The following is a 23,287-nucleotide window of genomic DNA, read 5'->3' as shown; positions in this document are numbered from 1 at the left end:
AAATAATCAGCCTGGGCCGGGGATTTAGCTCAGTGGTTTCGCCACCTGCTGCGCAAGCGCAAGGACCCGAGTTCAATCCCCGGTACCAAAAAAACAAAACAAAATAAAATAATCAGCCAACTGAGCATTCTGTGCAATGCAACCCACACTATTTTGGAGGCAACTGAGAAGAGCAATATTTCTTGATATTAGGGCAAAATATACTTTTGTTTTCATAAAGACTTGAAGAATTACGCAGCCAAGAACCATCTTCCAGTCTCTCTTTTTCTTTTTCTGTTCTCTTTCCCAAGCCATTAGGATGCACTGTGGCTTTAGTCCTAATTGATCTCTTGATCCCCAGTAAATTAAATTCTTTCTATATCCTGTCATCAAATTAATGCTTTTGAAATCCTTTCCTACACAAATTAGTCCTTAGATTTCAGATCTGTCACAGAGGCCTTTCACATACCTTGGCCCTTAGCCTTATTTACCATCATTTTTCTATACTAATCCTGTTACTGTCAAATAGTTCTAGGGTCTTCTTTTTCCCTACATAGCCTGGAGGGGCTACTTGCTTACTTTGCGATTGTACTTTCTCCTCATTGGAATTCTTTACCTTCTTTATCAGTCCCATTAAGAACCACTTTCCCTTAACCACAGCCAAGCCAAAGGATTCTTCAACAGATCAACTTCAACTGATCTCACATTTGCTGAGTGGTTTCTAGAAGGTACTGCCTTACTTAATACAGGTGATAGAATAATGCCTGCTACACTCTAAAATGGTGGAGTTTGCATGTCCATTAGTGTCTTTACTCTCCATTAACTAAAAAGGTAAAAGCCAGTATTAGAAAGAAAAATGAAGCTTGAAAAAATACAATAGAGATTTAAGGGAAAGAAAGATTTGTTTCTTTTGGCATATGTACACCATAGGGAATCCCTTGTCAGTCGCACAAATGTAGCTTTGTGTCCTCTCACTCAGCAAATTTATAGCTTGCAATCCTGTTTTTACATGGCTGTGAGTGAAGAATGGCTTATACACTTTCAAATATTTGGAAAAAAAATCAAAGGAAGAGTAATATTTTGTGACATCAAAAATTATATTATATAGTTCAAATTTCAGATTCCATAAATACAATTTTAAAAATAAAACGATGCTGATTTACACATTTGTCCATGGTTGCTTCGCATTACCATGACAGCTAGAGAAGTAGTTGCAACATACTGTACTCTCTGCTAGCCCAGAGCACTATCTAGATCTCAAACTTTGAGAAAAAGTTTGCCAACTCCTGCTTTTTATTTCTCAAAGTGTGACCTAGAGTCAGCAGTGTTTTAGACATGCAGCATCTTGAACTTAACCCCAAATCTACCGAATCAGTTCAGATCCCGCAGGGGATTCACGTGCACACAGTTTCATTCCCGTCTAATTTCCCTGGGCTGCACTAACCAGCACTCAGAATCCTGGCTTGCCATCTTCGTCTGTCACTTCTTTAACAGAGTAACATGCTTTATGTTTCGCATCTCTGGTTCCTTGCAAATAGGTGGGCAAATCTGTATTCATTTTGTTTGTTTCTTCTATCTCTACTTAAAAAATTTTAACATCAGTCATTTGACAATCAATTACTTACCATTTGGTGGTATCTTCTGTATTGTTTCCTTATAGCACTATTGATACAAAATGTATTTATGTCTTATTTCCCCATCTAGAAAATCCACTACTTGATTATAAAAAATATGCATTTAAAAATGTTATTGATCCATAGTATTGTACATAGTTGGTGCTTTGAAAATACTTACTATCTCTCACGCATTGCTTAGAATATGCTTCCCATGAAAAAACAGTGAAGGAATCTGTGGCCTAATGTGTCTGAAAAATGCCAGATAATATATTTCAGCAGTCTTTGATGTTTGCAATTCAGTTTTCTTATTAAAGTTCCTGAGCAGTCCTTCAGAAATGAAATTTGTTTAATGTTATCTAATCCAGCCTTTCCTAACTAATTTGACCATGATAATTTTTCTCATTTAGGGCCTAAGATACTATGTGCATGTTACACAATGCTTTTCTAGAATATTTTATTCCACAGAATTAAATTTTGAAAAATACTTTAAGATGATTTATAAACTAATATTGATAGCTCTAAGGCTGAGAAAATAAATAGTAAGCACAATAAAATACTTGAAATATATCTTCATACTGGCAGAAAGATTAAATAAATGCATTTTCAGCAGCAGTGGATTCAACACCTTGTCTTTATCATACCTATGGTATTTAACTTTCTCATTATATTGAAATTAGATCTTCATGTACAGTACTTTTCTATCCTACAAGAATGTAACTATTTTCCACAGTCAAGACCTGGACTTGTTCACTTACTCACTAGGTTCTAGCACAAAGTTGGGTGTATGGAATGTATCAATCATGCCGTTTTATTTTCTGTATTTCTGTTGCTTTGACATCTGGGGTTTTGCTGACTCTGGAGAGACTGTTTCTGCCAGAATTAGTCAGTTCCTTGAGACACTGAATGACTCTCCTTTAAGGAGGAATTTCACATGCAAGCCACCCAATCCATAGCCCTTGCCCTGCCTTCTCCCCTGGGATCTCCCTCAGGGTCACTGTCCTCTGCCCCATTATCCCAGGGCCAGGTACCTGTTGATTACTCACAGTTCTTATACTGAGGGTCCAATGAAATTATCCAAAGTAGCTGATCCTAAATTTGCTCAGCCCACCTACTCTGTTCCTTCCTGGGAAACCATAATAAAGGCTCTTGCCCCCACCCCCTGCCTTCTAACTGATCTTAGTACTTCCTCTTGTGGTTGCTGTGGGGTGGCCATGGCCCCTCCTCTTGTGGACTGGGACTACAAGCTACCTTTTCAATGACTGTCATCTCCTTACCCGTTGGTTTTGCCATATCTGAGTAATTATAAATATTTGGAAACAGTGATAGTTCTTAAAGATTTATATAAATTCAAATTAAACAAAGTTAATATATCAAATGCCTATAATATGTTATGTAATTTGCACATATAGTCTTATGTTATTTTCACAACAACCTGGTAAAGTCATTGCTATTATATTTTTAGATACAGGTAACTCTCATTTATCTATAGGAATGAAAAAGAATGTGGACAATTAAATCCAGATAATCTTGAAAATTCCATTTTTCTCAATGCTTTTAGCTTTATCTTTCATCAAGTTTTCTACCATGGATATAAACATGTTTTAACAAAGTTTACTCATTCCACTTTTTAAATCTCTGGTGCAGCTGCTAAGCAGCTATGTAATTGCTACATAACAGGGAGCTGAGGGAAACTGGAGAAGCAAATCTTGAAAAATTTGTGTGCATAGTAAATCCCCCTTCAAAAGAATTAAGAGATGCTAATGTAGGAGTAAACCAGTTGGGACTGGTTGTCAGATTTCAAGGCCATAAGCAGGGTATGAAAATAACTTTGCACTAACTAGAAATGAAACGTGAAGGGTAAGGAGCTATAGTTATATTTGTTCATTTGTTTATTCATCAATCAATTATACATTCAACAAGGGGTTTACAGACATCAGCTAGACTGGGGTTCTGATTGCATGGTTCTAGTCTTAGCACCTAAGGGAGACAAAAACCCCATCATAGCCATAAAAAATGATGAATGCAATGCATCTAAGGAAGTCAGATTCTTCTATCATATGGAAGCATGAAATCTTTTAAAGTTTTGACTATGACTTCATGGTTACCGATTTAAGTTTGCTTTGGATAGAGGACCTAAGTTGAAATTTATTCATTGGAAACAGGATCATGTTAGTGAACTTAATAAGTTTTGAATTTTCCTTTTTTAAAAATTCATAAAGGTCTAGAGAACATAGAAAAAGGGGGTATTAAGGGGTGAAATTTAAATCTCTGTAAGAAGGAGTATTTATCCAATTCTGTGTTGGGATTTTAAATCAAATATATATATATATATATATATATAAATATATATATATATATCTATCTTAGTTACATGACCCCCCCCCCCCCACCGGATCTCCCAAACATTCCAGTTAAAAGTGACAGGGTGCCAAAAATTCCAAGGATCATGTTATGGCACCAGGAGGATGCGGTTGGACTGAAATCCAAGAAGGTGTTTTACGCAGAATAGTTCCATATTTAATTGTTCACTTTCTACATTTCAAGGTGAGGTTAAAGGGAACCGCTGAGTCCTGTTTTTAGAAGAGAGTGACTCCATCCATCTGCAGTCCTGGGTCTGCTTGGTTCGAGAACAAAAGGGGTCAGGAAGATAGCCAGGGAGATGGTGCAGCTGGTTCTGAGCAAATGGTTGTCCCTGAAAACTACCATCATGTCCACTTTGGGTTGGTGTAGAAAATGTAAAAAAATTTACCTCCTTGCATGGCCCTTCCTTTTTTCTTGTCAATGGGCAGCAGGCTCGAGACTGTGTACTGGAGGGGGGCTATCCATCTGGGAATGCTCAGAACACTCTAATTCTCCAAGATAGGGCTGGGAATGTTGACTTTATGAGAATAAATTCAACTGATAGGAGGAACCAACAACACAAATGCACAGGCAAACCATAATATACACTTTCCAGTAAAGTCTACTAATAGTTTATGTTTTAAGAATCACATATGGCATCGCTTGGCTTATGAGTGAAGTGGTAATACTATTGTAATACTACCATTTAGCAAGACATACACATCTTATGAATGACAGTCTCTTTTGGCATTTTTTATTTTATTGAACCACAACTATGTATCATGGACATTTTCTGTGCACTTGTATTTTAAACATATGGCTTTTAAAATGAAACAAATCTGACTTGTAAAATTTATAAAGCTTCATCAATGAATCTTGGCTAATGCTCTCTAACTCTGCCAAGAGAAATGGTAAATCTCAGAAGCCATTTAATAGAAACAATAATGTGTTTATTAAGTAAAAGCCTTTAAAGACAGTGAGTTTTTATTTTCTAAGGCAGTTTCTTTGCGCTCATGAAGAAACAAAGTTACATTGAAAGATGCCTACTATTTTCTTCACAACTTCACTGATTTTTACTTCTTGGAGAAATTATCTTCAAAGACGTGGCAAGGATAATTATAGAATGGTAAATTGAGCCTCCAGCTGGCCACCCTCCTAAAGTACAAAGAGCCACATGGCTTTGTGGACATTCACACTACAAGAAAACGAAAGCAACTAGTTTCTTTAATGCCATTATAATGGAGATAAAGGGTAGGAAAAACCCCAGAGAGATCAGTGGTTCAGTGGCTATATTTTCCAGGTGTTTTTCTCTTCTAAAGGAATGGCAGGGGTCTGCCATGAACTGAAGAGCCACCAAAACCGAACTGGCAAGTGAAGCCCAGCATGAGTTTTGTTTATGCCTAAACTCAATATGAGGCCATCTGTAAGTACTGCATTTCATACATCCCCAATTAAACATCAATTAATTTTTATGGAGTATTTTTTGTCTTGTCATCAAAGATTTCTTAATTTTTTACATGTGTTCACATTAACCACAAGACAAACAATGTTTATTCTGTCATGTGGATTTATAGGCAGACTGAAGTGAAATTAGTCCTTGTCTAAATTTACTGTAGCTATAATTTCATGACTGCTTAGCTTGAAGGCCAATAGCTAAATTTGTGTGGACAACAGATGTACTTTAACCTTACGATCCAAAAGAGACCAATAAATAGATTGGCTTTTTGAAATTCAAAGCCCAAGAAATGATAAAATAGATTCTAAACCAAAACCAGACTCATGTCTAGAGATTCTTTGCCCAATAATCACTTTATCTCCTAACAAAGAAAGATAAAAGAGGTTGGAGTAGCTCAAATAAAATTAAACTTTAAAAATGATTTTATCTTGTTTTGTTTTGATCATGAGTGGCAGCTTTGTGTCTGGACTTTTAAGCATGAAGATATTTAATCATAATCTTTACAGAACAAGTATAAAAATACATAAGTGGAATCTACACTAAATATTTATGTTGCCAGAAGCTGTTCAAGTCTTAGATTGCTCCTAATAATTTCCACAGTGATGCAGTAGAAAGGAGCTAGGACTGGGAATCAATAGCTGTGGGTTCTCATTTTGCCGGGTCCATAGACTACCCAGGGTGACTCTGGTCCATCATTCGCTCATTTGGGGCTAGAATTTCCTTACTCATGAAATGCAAGGAATGACCTAGACTAGTGTTTCCTCAAATGTGTCCCCAGAAACTAGTTCTGCCACAAGTTGACAGATAACATTGAAAAGATTTCTGTGGTCAAACAGGTTTACAAAACATTAGGTTAAACAAAGTCAAACGTTTGTCTTTACTCCGAATTTTTAGAGCTTTGATTGTGCTAATACACACTGGGTTTCTAGGAGAGAAATACGGTGGCATCACTCTCAACCTTGTCCATAGGAGACGTGTTGTGAGAATCACGTTGAAAGATCAGTGGTATGTGGAGCACATTGTGGAAAACAGTAAGTTGAATTTATTACTAAGATTCCATCTGAGGATAATGATATATAATACCTAGCATACATTTTTCAACTACTTCTTTCAGTACACATGACACACATCAGTAATATGGTAAACTGTCCCTCCCATTGGCCCCAAACTTGGTTTCAGACTTCAACTGGTGTGATAGGTAGTCACTACTAGTGGAGTGGGCACCTGACCTGAAACATATTTGCCATAACTCTTTTAACAATCTATGTTTAAATATTATTTTTGTACATAAGATTCAATATGATTTCCTTGTATTTATCCTTGACTGCCAACTCTAAGAATTTTCTATTTTTTTAACAAGCTGCTATTTTGCTATGGCATATGAAAACAATATCCCCCTTCATCTCCCACGTTGCAAATTACTCAGGGTGAACGTACAATGTATTATTCAAGCTACCACATTTCTGTGATCAAATAGGTAGATAGTAACAATGAAGAAGAATAAACAACTATGGTTTCTGCAAATCAGAATGAGCAGTTGTCCTACTTCTAGTTCACTGCAAGAGTAACTTGAAAATGTCATTTTGGCTTGAGAGAATGTTTTGCCTCTGCAAATGAGACACATTCCCATGAGCAGAGAAACTTCTACAGTGCATGAGAGTGAGAAAAAAACGTGTTCCCAAGCCTTCTGTCCCTCAACCTCAAATTCTCTAGTTACACCTGTTAGTTAAAAAATGGGTTCATCCTCATCAATCCTCTATGTAAGCACAAAAGCAAGTCAGCATGACCTGACAAGTCACACTTCAAAGTTACCTGTAGTGTGATAATTTGTACTGAATGCTTCCAAGTCCTCAAAGCACTGGGGGAAGAATGGATTACAGACAGAGCCTGAGAATGAGAAATTGCACACATAAAACAGCTAGAGGTGCGCATTCAGCTATTTTGTTGCTATAGCTATGGCAGGTAATTATTAGCTATTGTTGTAACTTGGATTGCATTCCAAAAGGGATAAAATATGGGAGATGTTTTATTAGACAATGCTGTCAATCTTCTGTGCTCTTGGAACTTGTCCATTGAAGTACAGTGATTACCTCAGAATTATGAAACCCAAAGGGCCTAAAGCCAGTCTTGGGAAAGGGACAGCAGTCTCTTCTGGTATCTTTATCTCTGGAATTACAGCAACTAACATAAAATAGTTCATGTCTGGACATCCAGAAATCCCAGCAGTTCTTTCCTTGTATATGACAGGCAATGGCATTAAAATAAACTTCTTTCTCAGCAGTGGAACATCTTTCTTCAGAGTCAAAGTATAAGAAATTTAAGTTAAATTTCCCTTCTTTGCTTAGCACCTCTTTGCTTGCCTTAAGGGAGCTGCTAGCTACTCCTAACTGGGAGCATGGGACAAAGAATCCAGCTGGGAGTGGAAACAGAGAAGGGGAAATACACTTCTTCCTGAAGGAGCTGAGGCTTTTGAATTTTTCAAAAGGCTTTGTTTCTTTTCTCTGACTTTCTTGTCTTTTCTAGCTGAGCCTTCAGTTGGTTGAGGCTTCATCAGCTCAGCTGAGTTCTGTGCTCAGCTTGGTGGCCATCCTGTGAGAGCTTAGGAAGAACTCAGAACTCCTCTTACAGCATTCTGACTCCGCTCTAGCCTGATGATGGTTAAATGTGGCTGGTTTGGTCTCATAGGAGCCACAAATCAAGCACTTAATCAGGGTGGCAATGTACCTGAAGTTAAACTATAAACTGGCCCCATCAGCCAGTAACTGCAAGTACAATTTTAAAAATATTTATTTATTTATTTTTGTGGTGGGGGGATCAAACCCAGGCCATGTAAGGGCTCTTCCACTGAGCTACACTGGTGACCTTTTCCTTTTTTTAGGTTAAGATTTTTCCCAGCTAATCCCTTTCAAAGCCACCTTCTCTCCTGGATACTTTTACTCTTGTTCTTACTTTGGGTTCCTTCCAGAAGTTCACATTTAAAGGCCAGCTTTCCAAGGAGAGCTATAATAAATGAAATGTCCACCGAGGAGACAATGCTTTTAATTCGAGAAGGGAAGATTAGGGGTGGAAGGAACTATATTGCCAGCAGATAGCTCTCAGGGCTCATGGGCCCTGAAGCAATTCCTCTAGCCAAAATAGTGAATGTCTTCATAAAAAAATGTGGAGTGACATTTTTACACACACACACACACATACACACACACTTGCACACGTGCCCCATATACCTACATACACACCCACCTGGATTTAACATCTGACACACTCCTTGAACCAAGTTCCTGTAAGAGTCTCAAACACTTGGCAAATGCTACTTTGTAACCACTTTTCTGATACTAACAACACAGGTAGTCATACCTCCTCCTCCCAACATTTTGGATTATATACGTACTTTCAAATTTGTAGAAAACGGCGCCGTTTTCCAAGGAGGCTGCCTCCAGTACTTCTGCTGAGATCCGGTGTGAGCAGCTACTGCTGGAGCAGGGAGGGGCCCAGTTGTATGAGCAGGAGCAGGAAGTCAGGACTAATTACACCTTGTTTTATTTGGCCATTCAAACAACGAATAAAATGGCATGTTTCATTCGGTTGGTTTTTCAGAGCGAGTTACCTAAGGCTGACATTTTATTCCAATAGACTGGAACTTTTTTGAAAGTGTGAAAATTAATGTTATGATCAGACACAGACTTAAATCTTTTTTTTTTTGAAAAGTATGAATTGTGTTATGTCATGATAAAAGCCTGCTCCTTTTTGATTATAGTTAGAGATACTCTCTCCCCCCAGCCTGGCTACATTCCATGATGTAGTACTTACATCCTGCATACCCTGAAGCTACTGTGTCTCACAGTACACACCTTCTACAAACTGGCTGCAGAGGCACTTTCCAGACTTGGCCAAAGACAAAAACAAACATAACACATGAGTTAGGGGAAAAGGCCTTAGCATAGATTTAGTAGCTACAAAGAAATGATAAGGGTTCATTTGCTTGGTAGGAAATACAAATGTGTGTATTTTGGAATTTAAAAACGTCACTGATGACAAAGACTATATGTGTTCACCTTGAGGGAAAAGAACAGTGTAGTCCTCACAGTTTGTCTTGCAGATCAGGATTCTAATTTATCAGCGGATGACTATGCCAGAACATTTAGGTAATATGATCTGCACCTCAGCCATATTGTTCCTTTGGGTTTCAAGTCTATATATATGATGAGAAAGCCTTCCCTCACTTTATCATCCTGGCAATTTATACATGCTGGGGAAATTTTAAAAAAATGGTACAAAGAAAGGAGGAAGGATCTATGCTCTATGTGAATGATGTTTTATATACAGTCCTTTCCTCAATTCTTTTGGGCAAAAATGACCATAGTCTCTCTACAGCTTTTAATGTTCTTTTGGTCCACAGTTTGTTCAGATTGTTTAAAGTTGGATTTAAAATTATTTATTAGACTAATTTTGAAGGATCTAAAAATTTTCCCTGAGTTTTGTGTGCGTGTGTGTGTGTGTGTGTAGCTAAAAATATTCTGTATGTCCCCAAATGGAATCAACCAGGGTGAGTTAGTGATTTCCCTATCATAGAGGAACAACTGGCATGAATGCTGTAGAAAGAACTCGAGAACTGGATAGATAATTGAGAGATGATGATGATGGATGCTATGATTTTTCTCTCAGGGAACAATTAATGGATGATACATAAAAATGGGGACAAATCATCTAATACCTAGTGTGCTGAATTCTAAAGAATGGTATAATTTGAGCCACATGGTGGCTCATACCTATAAACCAAACACTCTGGGTGGCTGAGGCAGGAGGATTGCAAGTTCAAGCCCAGCCTGGGCAATTGAGTAAGACCTTATCTAAAAATTAAAAATTAAAAAAAAGAAGGGAGGGCTGGGAAGTAGTTCAGTTTGAAAGTTGCTGCCTGAATCTTCAGTATCATAAGGAAAAAAAGGGCTGGCATAATCCTCTTAATACCATGTACTTATTGAGTTAGCCTAATCAAGATAACTCTTGATATTTCCTTGATATACCTTATTAATTAGGATAGTTTATTGGGGGATGTAGTAGTTGTTAAATGGGACTCACATTCACCACACACACATGCACACACACAGCAAAATGACTGCTGTTTCCCTATTTATAAATAATGTGAATCACAAAATATAAAACTTTAAAAACTATTTCATATTTTGTACAAAAATCTGAATTGATACATCATATTGGAAAATTTCCTCTAATAGAAAAGCTTTCTATATGAAATTATATTCATTAGAAACTTGCTTCATACTCAGATTTCCAATTATTTTTCTTAGGTCCATGTTTTAGCTTTATTTCATTGACAAAGGACCTTCAAGTTTATAATTATTTGCATTAGGAAATCACATGCTAAATTTGAATCCAATAAGATATAATTTAATCTTTTCAAAAGCCCACCCAAAAGCATTAGAGAATTTTAAAATGTTGGATTATAATTTTCATGAAATTTATTTCACACATGTGTTTTGACAGTTTCTTATATCCTACCTTTTCCTCCAAAATTTTTTTCGATATGCATCTGATGTTTTTCAACATTCTTTTTGAGGAAGAATCTCATACTTCCCATGCAAAAAGTAAATAAAAATCCTGATTTTTGCTTGGGATTGGCAGGCCCATAAAAATGTCAGCTAGATAGAAAGGTCCTTTTCTCTACCCAAGAAACCTGCTGTTGTGGTCACACTATGGGTGAAGCTGCCTCCCCACACAGAACCCTTGGACCCTGACCTCCATAGAAGGTGTGGAATATTGGACCTGCCTTTGCCTGACCAGATATCATCTATTCTCCTTGTTGAGAAGTTAAAAAAAAAATACTATAGGAAAACCAATTCCATAGCTTATTGCACAGAATCACTATTTTTAGTTATTCACAACTCCTCTAAGAGATCAAATTTGCATTTTTGCTCAAGCATGTATAATATACAGATATTAATAAACATGATGCCGCATTTTTCTAATTTAGCCTTATGTCACTGAAAAGTATGCTTCCCTCTTCCCGCCTCTTCTTCCTGTAAAGCATCTTATGTTTTCCAAGTGACTGAGAACTAAGGTCCTTAAGAGTTCTAAAATTCTGGTGGGATTAGAGATTTTCTGGCCAATGACTAAAGAGTTAACCTTGAGTATTACAGAGAAATTGTTAAATCTGTTGCCAGGTCATTTACTGCAGTGTTAAAAGCTGAAGAAATGAGTTTGCCCAATACGCTGGAGCCTAATAATGTTATTGAAACTGATACACTGAGGAGATGGAGTGGTCTTCTAACACTGCTTTTGAAGTGATTTATTGATCCCTGCACAATAATTTTTCAGCGATTCATAGAGCCAGAATTTATAGATTTATTTCTAACTTCAGGAAAAATTGACTTCATCCTTGAACCCTTCACCTTCTTGCATCAATCTTAGAATTGCAATTAGCTAAGTGAAGTCACAATCCACAGAAAGGCCTTCCTCCTCCAGCCCCTTCCCACTCCCTGTGGGTAGGATCTGATTTTCTAAAGTTTGGATTGTATCACTCAATCTTCAGAAAGTCATTTGTAGTACATTCTTATTTTTGACAAATAATATCATCAGAATGCACATTCTTTACAAAAGGGAGGCAAGAAAAGAATATTCAGAAAGCATTGTGAGGCTTTACAGTATTGTTCTACAAATACAACACATGCAGCATTTGTGGGGTTCTTAGCAGAAGTGTGGGAGGGGATGGGAGCAGGAATTTTTCTATTGAGATCCCTTGTTGCTGAGACAAAATACCTGACACCCAAAGTTAGAGGGAAAAGAGTTTATTTAGCTCACAGTTTGTAAAGGTTTCAGTTCATAATTGGCTGGCTCCAAGACAGAGTGGTATATGGCAGAGTGGCTTCACAGAGAAGAAAGAGTTCATGACACTCACATGGTACCCAAAGCAACAAGAGACCTTAACAGCATCTTTCTGCCCCTTTTATCCCGTCCAGAGTACCTGGATTAGGGCGGTGCCAAACCAATCACTCACATGTAGTGATTTAGTAATCATATGCCCTTAATGCCAGCATCACACATTCCAGATTCAGCCACCTCTGGAAAAGAAAGCCCCACCTCATCTGCATGAAGCTTTTGGGGACATCTAAACACAGAACATAACAGGACCTATGTGCATTTTTGAAAATGAATACATTCAATACAAGCTCACATTTATATGTGGAAAATTGCTGTAATTAATATGGGATTATGAATTGCTACAAACCCCCAAGATAGAATTTGTCAACATTAGTATTTAGAATGCACATGCATATGGCCCAGTAGTTTCAATTCTAGGAAGTTAAGCTTTGATATATTCACATAAGGTCATAAAGACATGAAAGACAAAGATGATAATTTTAGTACTTAAGAAAAAGTCATAGCAAAACACTCAGTTCGCACTAAATCTCCATTAAAGCACAAATGGCAATTAAACTACGATATCCCATACAATGACATACTATGCAGCCTTTGAAAATAATGTTAAACCGAGTGTGGTGGCACACAACAGTAGTCTCTGTTCTGAGAGGCTGAGGCAGGAGGGTCATATGTTCAAACTCCATCTAGGCAACTCAGCAACTTGGTAAGAGTCTGTCTCAAAATTACAAAAATCAAAAGGGGGGCTGGAGAGGTAGCTCAGTGCAAAGACCTTGGGTTCAATCTCTAGTACTGCCAAAAAAAGGTTAGATGAAAGCTATCAAAAATGCATCATGTAGTAAAGTCACAACAGTATAGGCTGAAACAGACCTCTTGGAAGTTTATGCAAAAAGCATGTAACTTTTAAGTTGTCCTAAGAGGGCTGAGGTTGACCTCTTTTCATTTTGGAGTTTTCTGAATGTGACATTTTTTAAAGTACAAAAAATACAAATATTACTTTATACATTTAAAATAGGCAGAAAGGAAACTTAAAGAAAAACAGTATAAGAATGTCCAATATCTGCAGCATTTTAAAAGTTGAAAAGAAACACATACTTTTTAGAACAATTATGTTCAATTAAAAGACTTGCATTATAATTTTTATTATTCATTAACTGTTATGATCTCTTAAACTTATATTTTATTTGTACCTAACTCATAAGGTTGTTATGAGGAGATAATGCATGTCTAACGTTTGGTGTGGGAGTTGATGTATTTTACTCAGTAGTGTTAGCTAGCTATCGAATTTCTTACACATAGTAAGGAAAGAGTTCAATGTGGATGCAAAGAAAACAAATTAAGTTAAGCCTCTAATTTTGGATGCATGCAACTAAATGTTAATTTTTCTCCTTTCATTCCTATTGAAAGCACCTCTACTAGACCTAGGATATATACAGTACTAATATATTTGTAATATTTTCCTGTGCCTCTGAAGCATCCTACTAGAGTAAGAAGTAAACTGAAGAAAACAAAAGTTAGCATACAGTATTGTCCTATATATTAAGTATATAATCCTAAAACTGTATCTACTGATGCAAAGGGTAGCTTAAAAAAATTCATACCAGCCAGAGATGATCTCTTGGTTCGGATGGTAGGTGAAAATTGTCACAGTGTTTCATAAATGAGGGTGTGTGGAATGTGCTGTGTTAGGGTTATGTTTGGTTGTTTCCTTAGCAACCAGACTATAGGACAGTTTTTGGAGCTACTGAGTCAGTGCTCCAAGAACAGGATGCCCTTTACCCATGGAATGAGTCTCACACAGGTCATATCTGAGCTCCATCCCCAGGCGGCCTTGGAGCTGGACCCTGAAAATCCTAATGGGAGAATGAGAAGCTAACAATAAAGCAAAAGGAAGATGTGAATGTGTAATAGAAGATGACAAGGTGTCCATTCACAGGCAGCTTTTTCTGCTGGGGATGGGTGCAGGAGAGACATAAGTATCAACTACCCACACCTAGACTAATTTCAACTGAGGCAATGCCATAAAGAAGAAACCAAACACAGTCAGTGGTCCTTGAGCTGCATAGGGTTGGGTAGTCATGGAACACTGTGAGGTTATTTCATGTGGCAGCAAGATATCAGCATATCAGTGTATCAGGAGAATATTCACAAACAGGTTCTGAATGCAGATGCTCCAGGCCAAAGTGTTCTTGGGGAGGAGATTCTCCAACAAAGAGCATCTCATGGACATAGATGTTCCTCTACTCCTTAGATTAATTAAGACTAATTGGCCAGTCTCTCACCTTCCAGAGAAATAATGTCTACTACATTTTTTCCCTTAGAGCATTCCCTTATAAGTGAAAGACTAGAAAGCTTTCACTTATGCCTTGACATAGATTTGAAGTCTCTTTCTACAGTGAGATGGCCCATTTACTTTCTCTGTTATACCACAAATTTCTAATTTTTTTCTCTAAGCTGGAAGACAGCTGTTTCTAATGAATATGGAGAGATTTAAAAGCTGAGGCTGCTATTACATTGTGAACTGATCTCTAGTAGCTGCTGCAAAGTGCTTAGGATTCTCCTTTGTTTGAACCATTAGGAGGGCTCTGGCGAGCAGGAAGGAAAGCAGAAGAAAGCGTTTTACAGGGTTGCTGGGTAAGAACTGCCTCTCTGCTCTCTGGAGCACATTAGCTCTTTCTAAGAAGCAGACCAACCAGAAATAGGAGAGGGTTCATGCCAGATCACCTTCAGAAGCCATCATGGATGGGCGGACGGGGGAAGGTAAAAAAGGAGAAATGACGCAGACTCATGCTAAGTATGTAACTTGGATAAATAAGGAAAATCTGTAACTTTAAAAAAAACAAATGTTAAATACACGGGCCTTCTTTAACATGAAGGATGCACTATCATAGAATTATATGTGGAGGGGAGTCCAAAAAATTTTCAGGCCTTTTTCTGCGGCCCATGCAAAAAAGTGCCCATGCCTGCCACCTCTTGGATAAGGAGGTCCGGTCGTTCATAGGCTTATTGTTGGGCTGTGCTGTTATGATTTCTCTCCCTTGCAGCCTTAGAAAGAACATTTTCTTTAAATATTTTAACCATCCTGATCTCTGAAGAAAAAATCCTGAATAAGGAAAACCTATTATAAACAAGCTAGAGAATCTTACATATTTTGTATGTTTGTTGAAAGTGTGCTGAATCTTTCTGAAAAACTAAACAGCCAGGTCTTTGTACAATCTTAACTGTCAGAGAAAATATTTCAATTGTAATTTTTACATTTGAGACTGGTTGAGCAAGGGAAGAGAAGTTATATTACTTTTTTCTTTTGATCAATAGGCTTTTCAATTTTGTTTTTTATTTCCCAGATGGTTTTTGCTGGGCAAGTTGAGAGAACAGTGATGGTTTTATAATATGGACATATAAACATTGGTTTTACATGTTATTAAAATAAATGTTGCAAATTTTTGGTAATTTTGAAGATTGCGATCTGATTTATTCATACCATTACATGATGTACCTATCAGTGTATTAACATTATCATATTACCAGAAGGGTATAAGTAAAAGCTATGTGTCATGAAATGCTATATTCTTGAATGATGAGACTTTGATAGATATTATCCTTATCTAAGATCTTATAATGCAAGTATTCATGGCTATGATGCTGCTTACTTCGTGGCAAAGAGAAATAGAGTGTTTCTATAATCCCAGCTTGGAGCTGTGGAAATTAATTTTATGCCACTGATAGAGAGGGGAAGCCAGAGGCTTCAAGCTGAGTGGCGGCAGTGGGCCAGATCTTGATTCATTCTTGGATGCCTCACATACACCATTTCACAAGTGATACCTGGAGAGCACTTTAAATAGATTTCATTTCAGTGTTAGGATTGATTCTGCAGAGAGGAACGTTTCAGGGGTGAGTGATAAAGTTATAAATAGGGACTGATGTCTCCAACATTACAGAGCTGCGTGCTCTCACATACTTGTCAAGGGTTTGCGATGGAGCCCTGGGCCTCGCCCAGTCTAGAGTGGAATCCTGGTGTGGAAGCAGATTGCTGGTGGCCTCTAAGTCGTGTGCCCTGGTACCAAAGGGAGTTCACCCTCAATCTTCTACTTGGTAGGTTCTGATTAGAATATCACCTCCCAGGTCTCCTGGAAGGAGAACCTTGGGAGGGAGACACAGCAGGGAGAGGAGCAGGCATTGCCTCTGGCATGGGACCCTGACCCTTCTTTGTGGAAGGTTGATCTGCCTCTAGTCAGGAGGAGGCAAGGGTTGGACTGGGAGCTGCTTAACTTAAGTGACATGCTGCTGTCCCTTGAAAAGCAGCCAGCAGGCCACTCTGTCACCTGGTGATAAAGTTGGCTTCTTGCCTCAGTTTCCTCTTAGAAAAGCAAATAACATGCAAAGCTCAGCAGCCCTGTGAGGTCGTCTCCTAGTTTTAATAATTCCTTGTGTTTATTTAGTGCCTTTTCCCTCTCCCAGGAGCCAACTTAAAGAGTTTTCCATATGTTACTTCCATAATCCTCACTGCAGCCCTGTGCCTGAGTTGGTTAGAGACTATGTTAATGGGCGGTCAGCACTCAGCCTCCCACAAGCCCCCTGGGAGCAGCCACGTTTGCACTGAGAAGGTCTGCTTCAAGGCCTCACTCTGCACAGATCACCATATCCAACTGTCTTACAAAGCTTGCGAAAGGCAACTAAGATAACAGGCAATGATAACAACAACAGCACCTGACGTGTAATGAGTGCCCACTCTGGGCCAGGGTTTTCTAAATGCTTATCATATATCGACTAATTCAATTCTCCTCAAACTTCAGGAAAGTTGCACCATTGTTAGATCCATTTTTTTTTTTTAAAGAAGACCAAGGCCCAGGGAAGTTAAGGTAACAAGGTAGTACAGGAAATACTGAAACAGGGATTTCAACTCCATCAGTTTGGCTAAAGTGACTGAACTGTCGACCACTACTCAATACTGTCTGCTTGTAAGTAACATTGTGGATGTCATGGTTCAGTTCACCAGTCTCTTACAGTATCCATACATTAAGTACATCTTACTGATGTAGAGGACAGGGTAGGGAATTGAGAAGAGGGACACAATTAGCATTTAAAAGGCACAACTAGGAATACTGCTCAGGTCTTGGCTATACACCTTACATGTTCTCCTGTTCAATCTTTACACTACTCAGAGGTGGATACATTGCCCCCATTTTTCAGGTCGGGATGCTGAAAGTAATTCCAATACTGATATTTAGTGGAAGCTTTAGAATTGGAAATCTGTCTACTTCACATACATATACCTTTTTCATGAAATTTCAGAGGACACCCCACTTTAAAGGAAATATTATAGATACAAAAAGAAATAGATTACAGAGGAGATGAAGAGGCTTATCAAGAGCAATGGTGCCCAGGATTAGAACCCCACTTTGGGGTTTCAATTCCTGTCCTCTTTCCTACAAGTGCCACCTGCTTTTCTGGTCCCGGTTACCTACTGTAATCAAATAGAAATGAAGTCAATTCATAGGGCCATAGGATGAATACTGAGTGGTAGGAGAGAACATGAGGTTACTCGCCACAGAATCTACCTTATTTCTTCATTGAGTGGATTCAATGACATAGCCCTCTGAAACCCTTGGGACAAAAATCAGCTCTTAATAAATGAAAGATTTCAGCATCCAAAGAGCCAATGTCTGTCACCGGAAGTAAGTGGGATTAATTATGTAACCATGCCCCCCTCTGGAGGCATCAAATGGTTTGGAAAGAAGAATGGTGTCCAGGAAACACAGGGTCTGGAGGGAGGCACACCTAGATTAGTACCTCGCTCTGTCATTTCCTCTGTGAGTGAAACTGGTGAGCTACTTGGCCTCTCTAAAGTTCATTTTCCCAATCAGGAAATGGGGATAATAACTACTGTTGTGGATTATTAAATTAAAAAAGAAAATAAATGTAAAGAGGCTTCTGATCCTAGCTCAGTAAAGGCTAACCATTATAATTAAAGTGAAGATCTTTATGAGAAATTGAGATGGAGAGCTGTGCTTAGGTTTCCCAGGGTTTGCTGGATCACTTGGAATCTGTGCATGAGTTCAGTGGTGTTGTTGGTCTGCTGCTTCACAGATTTTCTTAACCAGCCTGCTTTCTTAAAGTGTTCACTAGGGCAGGGGAATTTTACTTTTTTAGCAAATAAAGTTTCACAGAACATTGGCAGGACGCATTGGGTGCCTTGATTAATGGCGCAGTACATATCCACATTGGTCATAATAACTAGCACATGTGTACTGGAAGTCATATACAGTATATTGTGCACTTCACATCATGATAAACAGCAGCAAAATCTTAAACAGGGACATGCTGGTGAGTTGGCTTTGAGAACTGTTAACACAGCAAAGCCCCTTCCTGGATTGCAAGTTCTCTGCGGTTTAAATATCAAAACCAAAAGAAAGAAAAAACCCTCTAAATTGTTTCCAGTATATTATCCTCAAATCAGACAATGCAATTGGGATATGAATTTCACCCAAAAGCAATACTTCCACTGTGGTTGGCAAAACAGACTTTTGTTCCTTTTTAGTTTAACTTGACCTAATTAAGGATAGGGTGCAGAATGTTGTCTTAATGCTCTGAGATCCTTTAACAAGTTGCTTAATGTTAGTGTTACTCCACAGCCTGCCATTATAACAAAACAGGGAACTGTTTCTTTCCACAAAACTTGAGGTCTTATATATAGATGACACTTGAAGGCTCTACGGCTTATCTCTAAGAAGGTTCCAAATATCCCTTTCTCTCCAGCCCCAAATATTTTGCTGTCTTCTCAAAGAGTTTTCACATCTGCTAAAGAGAAGGCAAGGTCCATGCCTGAGTATTACTCAGTAGACTAAATTTGGAAATTTGTCTTGAGGGTGTCATAGGACAGCAGAGACAAAGGTTCAAGGGAAAAACACAATTCCCTTGCAGTGTTATTTCCTGTCACCGTGTCTTTTTTTTTTCTTCCTGTCTCAGTACCACCATCTGGATGTTTCTGAGAAAGAGGGAGAAGAGTCAAGCCTACAGTATGGAAGATGTATGCACTCCAAAAAGAGTGTAAAAGATCGAGAATGTGGAACACATCTACAAACCCAGGGAGTTCGGTTATATTTCATGTAAATTTCAGTCACACTATGTCTGCTTCAAACCCAGAAACCTTTTTTTTCCTAGACTCTACATCTTTCTCTATAAGTCATTCATAAAAGATTCTGACTACAGACCCCTTGTAGATTTAGTTGAGCCTAAAAAGCAAAGGGACTTGTAGGTAGCAGGGAACACATAAACAATCTGCAAATGTTCCTTGACTGGAAAGAAGGTACCATGTGTAAAAATCCTCAACGTGCTCCTTATCAGCAAAAAGGTACGAACACACAGCTCATGGGAAGGAGCCCGTGCTATACCTGGAGTATTGTGGGTGCCCGATTAATGTTCATGTTGCTGCCCATAGCCTTGTCATTCATTGGCCGACAAGGGTATCCAATTTGCAAAGAACAGTGGATTGTGAGCTTAGTTGGGTGGTTGGACTGCAAGAGCCACAATGTCTCCCTTTGAGGGAGGTGAATACAAAGCTCTCCCTCAGAGGACTTCATAAGTGATAACTGGCTGTGGTGCATGTGATTAGAAAAACCCCCCAGATAAAGGCTGCCTGGAAGGTCATCAGATTCTCTTTCCTGATTCAGAATTCAGGTCTATTTTAGGGTCACATTTGCCAAAGCCTGAGAGAGACAGGTTTCTGATCTGGAGCTGCAGATGTGGACTTTAGATGCCAGAGCTTCTTCAACACCTCTGTGGAAAGCCAGAACAGAGTTAAGCAGGGTGGCAAAACTGAAGGGGCTCCAAGTAGGATTGAACCAGAGCTGGGTGTGCAGGCTTTGAAAGACACAGCTACGGGTCCAGGGAAATCAGGAAGCTCTCATGAGCAATTGTACTAGGAGAATTCTATGGCTGGTTTATCACAGGGTGAAGGGAGACATATTCATGGATCCTGGCTTGGATAGTTTAGGAGAGGGTTTTTCAAGTATATTCTACTAACTCTTATTCAAAACTCTCTGAAGGGCTTATTAAAATGCAGACCCTAGGGCTCCACTCAGACTTAATCAATCCATGTCCTAAAGCCACAGTCCCCAAATCTGTATTTTTTGACAACCATCCTACTCATGGGAGTTTTAGGAATTCTCAGATTTTAAAACCACTGAAATACAGTAGAGTGTAAGGAATTTGAAGACAGAAAACTTGTGTTCTAATCTTTACTGTGTGATCTTGGGAGTCATTTTACTGAGACTTAGTTCCTTCATCTGTAATGTATTTCTTTGTAAGTGTTGCTTATGCCAATAGAGACAGAAGTGGTCTGAAAATGGAAAGGGTTTTGTAGTTGTCATGTTTCTGGGTCAATGTGAAATTTTGGAGACTTCCATCATTATACCCAAGACAGGTCTGGGTGTGCTTAGGTATCTTTGAATTCACCCATGTTGTAGCTTTTATTTATGCCCTACAAAGCTCTGTGATACTCCATCCAGAATGTCAAACCTTGTCTGACGGTCAGCCTGGGGGCCTGGTATGGGACAATGGACTTCTTGCTTTTTAAATCCCAGTGCCATAAAGAAGAAGAGCTTCAAAGAGTCAGAACTCTCCAGGGCCTGCTTTCTATACGGGTGAATTCCAGGGACTTTTAATGTGCTAAGCTATGTGGGACAGTAGCCAGGGTTAAGAATTAAGAAGTGAAAGAATGGAAGTAGAGTCCCTGATGACTTGATGAACTGGAGAAATAGGAAAAAAGGGAAAACTAGCTCAGTAGAAAAGTTCTGGATGATACATGGAGGAAATGATCATCATCACAAATACATAAGTAGTGTCTAGCCAAATGAGGATAATAAGCTGAACTTAAGCCAATGAAATCCAGCTATCACTTCAAACATGAGTGTGAAATTTGGCTGTACTGAATGAAGCACAGTTTTAAGGATCTGTGAGGTCATCGTCACTTTATTATACCTTTATGAGACTTCTTTGTCCAGTTTTGGACTTCACAGTTTGAGAGGCATGGAGTACTTGGACATGGTTCAACAGATAGAAATAAAGATGATGAAATTGTTGAATAAGAACTATGAGAAAAAGCAAAGAGATCTGGTATAATTTAACCTAAGGAAAGGAAAGCTAAGGGGAGACTTAACTCTTCCAATCCATGAATTATAATTGCAAAAGACCAGTTGTTGTTAAGGAGTAAATAGGATTAAGTTCAGCAGAAGAGATGTATGTTAACCAAGCCAAACCAAACCAAACCAAACCAAAACAAAACAAAGAAAAACATTTTCTTACGAACATTTAGAGTCTAAACGGGCCCTTGTGGCAAAGGAGACTCTTTTCTAAATATTGATGAAGGGGGCACACCAGACTGGAGGATATGAATATAATAAAAACTTGGGATTTAACTATTTTGAAAACAATACTGATTGGATTTGAAATCTGTGCCTGCTCCAGCCCAGAGGTGGGTTTTAGGGTTGTGATTTAGGGTAGGCAATGAACTTATCTGTGACTCAGTTTCTTATCCTGTAAAATAAAGGTAACAGGTCAGATGACTTCCATGGTCTTTCTTTCATAGACCTGAACATTCATAGTCTGTGAAATGCGAGAATAATGTAGTGGGCGCATTGAATATGAAAAAGTTTTCCTCCCAATGAAGGGGAAATAAGAAGTGTGTTGGAGGCTAGGAAGAGTTTGGGCACTTGCTCTCAAAGTGGGATGGCATGACAGCCTGCTTGATGGGCTGACTCCATAGGGTGGACAAACTACGAGCGCTCTAAGGCCCTTATGGGGAAGCATGATGGCTAAGCATAGTTGTCCACTCGACTGGCTTGCGAGCTGCCTTGGGGAATAGTAAAGCACACTTCTGGTTATGTCAGGATGGGTCATGCAGATGTGACCTTGGGCACTATTTCGGGTCCCTGGCCGGTTCTTCTCTGGTGCTGTTCCCCTTCTCTATTTCAGCTGTCATGAACTAAGCAGCTTTGTTATGCCACACCCTTCCAATACAGTGCCAGCCAACCATGAACTGAATCCTTTGAAACCATGAGCTAAGTAAAACATTTTCTCCTTTAAGTTATGACTGTCAGGTATGGTGCCCCAATAATGAGAAAGCTTACTAATACACGGAGTATCTGGTTCTGAAACAAAGGTGGAAAAGAGAATGCAGAATGTTCCTAGGAAGAGGGATTCAGAGAGTGGAAGGGAAGTGTGTGGGGCCACCTAGGAATGCAGACAGGGAGGAGACTGTGGAGTATTTGGCAGGGTAGGCTGAATGCTATGGTGTGAATGTTGATGTGGCTCCACAGTTCATATGTTAAAATTCTAGCCCCAAGGTGATGGCATTAGGAGGTGGGGCCTTTTCAGAGATGATTAGACTATGAAGGTAAAGCCCTCATGAACAGAATTAGAATCCTATGTCCTTATAAAACAGGCACAAGGAGACTCATGAGTCCTTCTTCCATGTGAGGACACAGTATAAGGGCACAGTGATATGAGCCAGGAAGCAGGGCTTCACCAAACCCTAAGTCTCTGCATCTTGATCCTGAACTTGCACGTCTTCAGATCTGTGACCAATACATTTCTGTTGTTTATAAAAAACACCCAGTGTATTGTGTTTTGTTATAGCAGCCCAAACAGACTCAGGCATTGATTAAGATGAAGCCTGAGCTAAGGGGCTGGGCAAAACCCTAGAACCCGGTGCAGACTCAAAACAGCTGAGATGACTCAAAGGGCTGCCGCCTAAAACCAAGAATGCTAGGCTATCTTCAGGTAGGAAAGGTCCCCGCTTCTCCAGAGCCCTAACAGTCTGAAAGTGTATAGGCTTTGGAGAGAGACACACTTGGTTTCCATTTTTCTGTATGAGACAGGTGATCTTAGGCAAGATACTTACCCTTGTTAGAACAGTTTCCAGATAAAAAGATGGAGATAATATATTTACTTCAAAATATTTTTGAGAGGATTAAAAGTGACTGATTATGTCTCTGACATATAGTAA

At 38.9% G+C, this 23,287-nt stretch overlaps 1 protein-coding gene across 9 annotated transcripts in view; it reads right to left on the bottom strand.

Annotated features, from left to right (window-relative positions):
* Positions 1-23,287, bottom strand: part of Palld (palladin, cytoskeletal associated protein) — a 403,828-nt gene that overhangs the window by 227,348 nt on the left and 153,193 nt on the right. Inside the window, exon 1 of one of the 9 annotated variants that reach the window (XM_021264920.2) lies at positions 8,780-8,872. The exons of the other annotated variants lie outside the window; for them this stretch is intronic. The gene's annotated coding sequence lies outside the window, so the exon portion shown is untranslated. Of the gene's footprint in view, positions 1-8,779; positions 8,873-23,287 lie in introns of those variants that run through there. 9 annotated transcript variants of the gene reach the window in all.

Source organism: Heterocephalus glaber, unplaced genomic scaffold, assembly GCF_053883595.1.
Source record: "Heterocephalus glaber isolate CG9 unplaced genomic scaffold, H.glaber_assembly_v1.0 deba00001461, whole genome shotgun sequence".
Classification (NCBI taxonomy): domain Eukaryota; kingdom Metazoa; phylum Chordata; class Mammalia; order Rodentia; family Bathyergidae; genus Heterocephalus; species Heterocephalus glaber.
The sequence above is the reverse complement of the archived record's forward strand: the minus strand, read 5'-3'. Positions and strand labels throughout refer to the sequence as shown.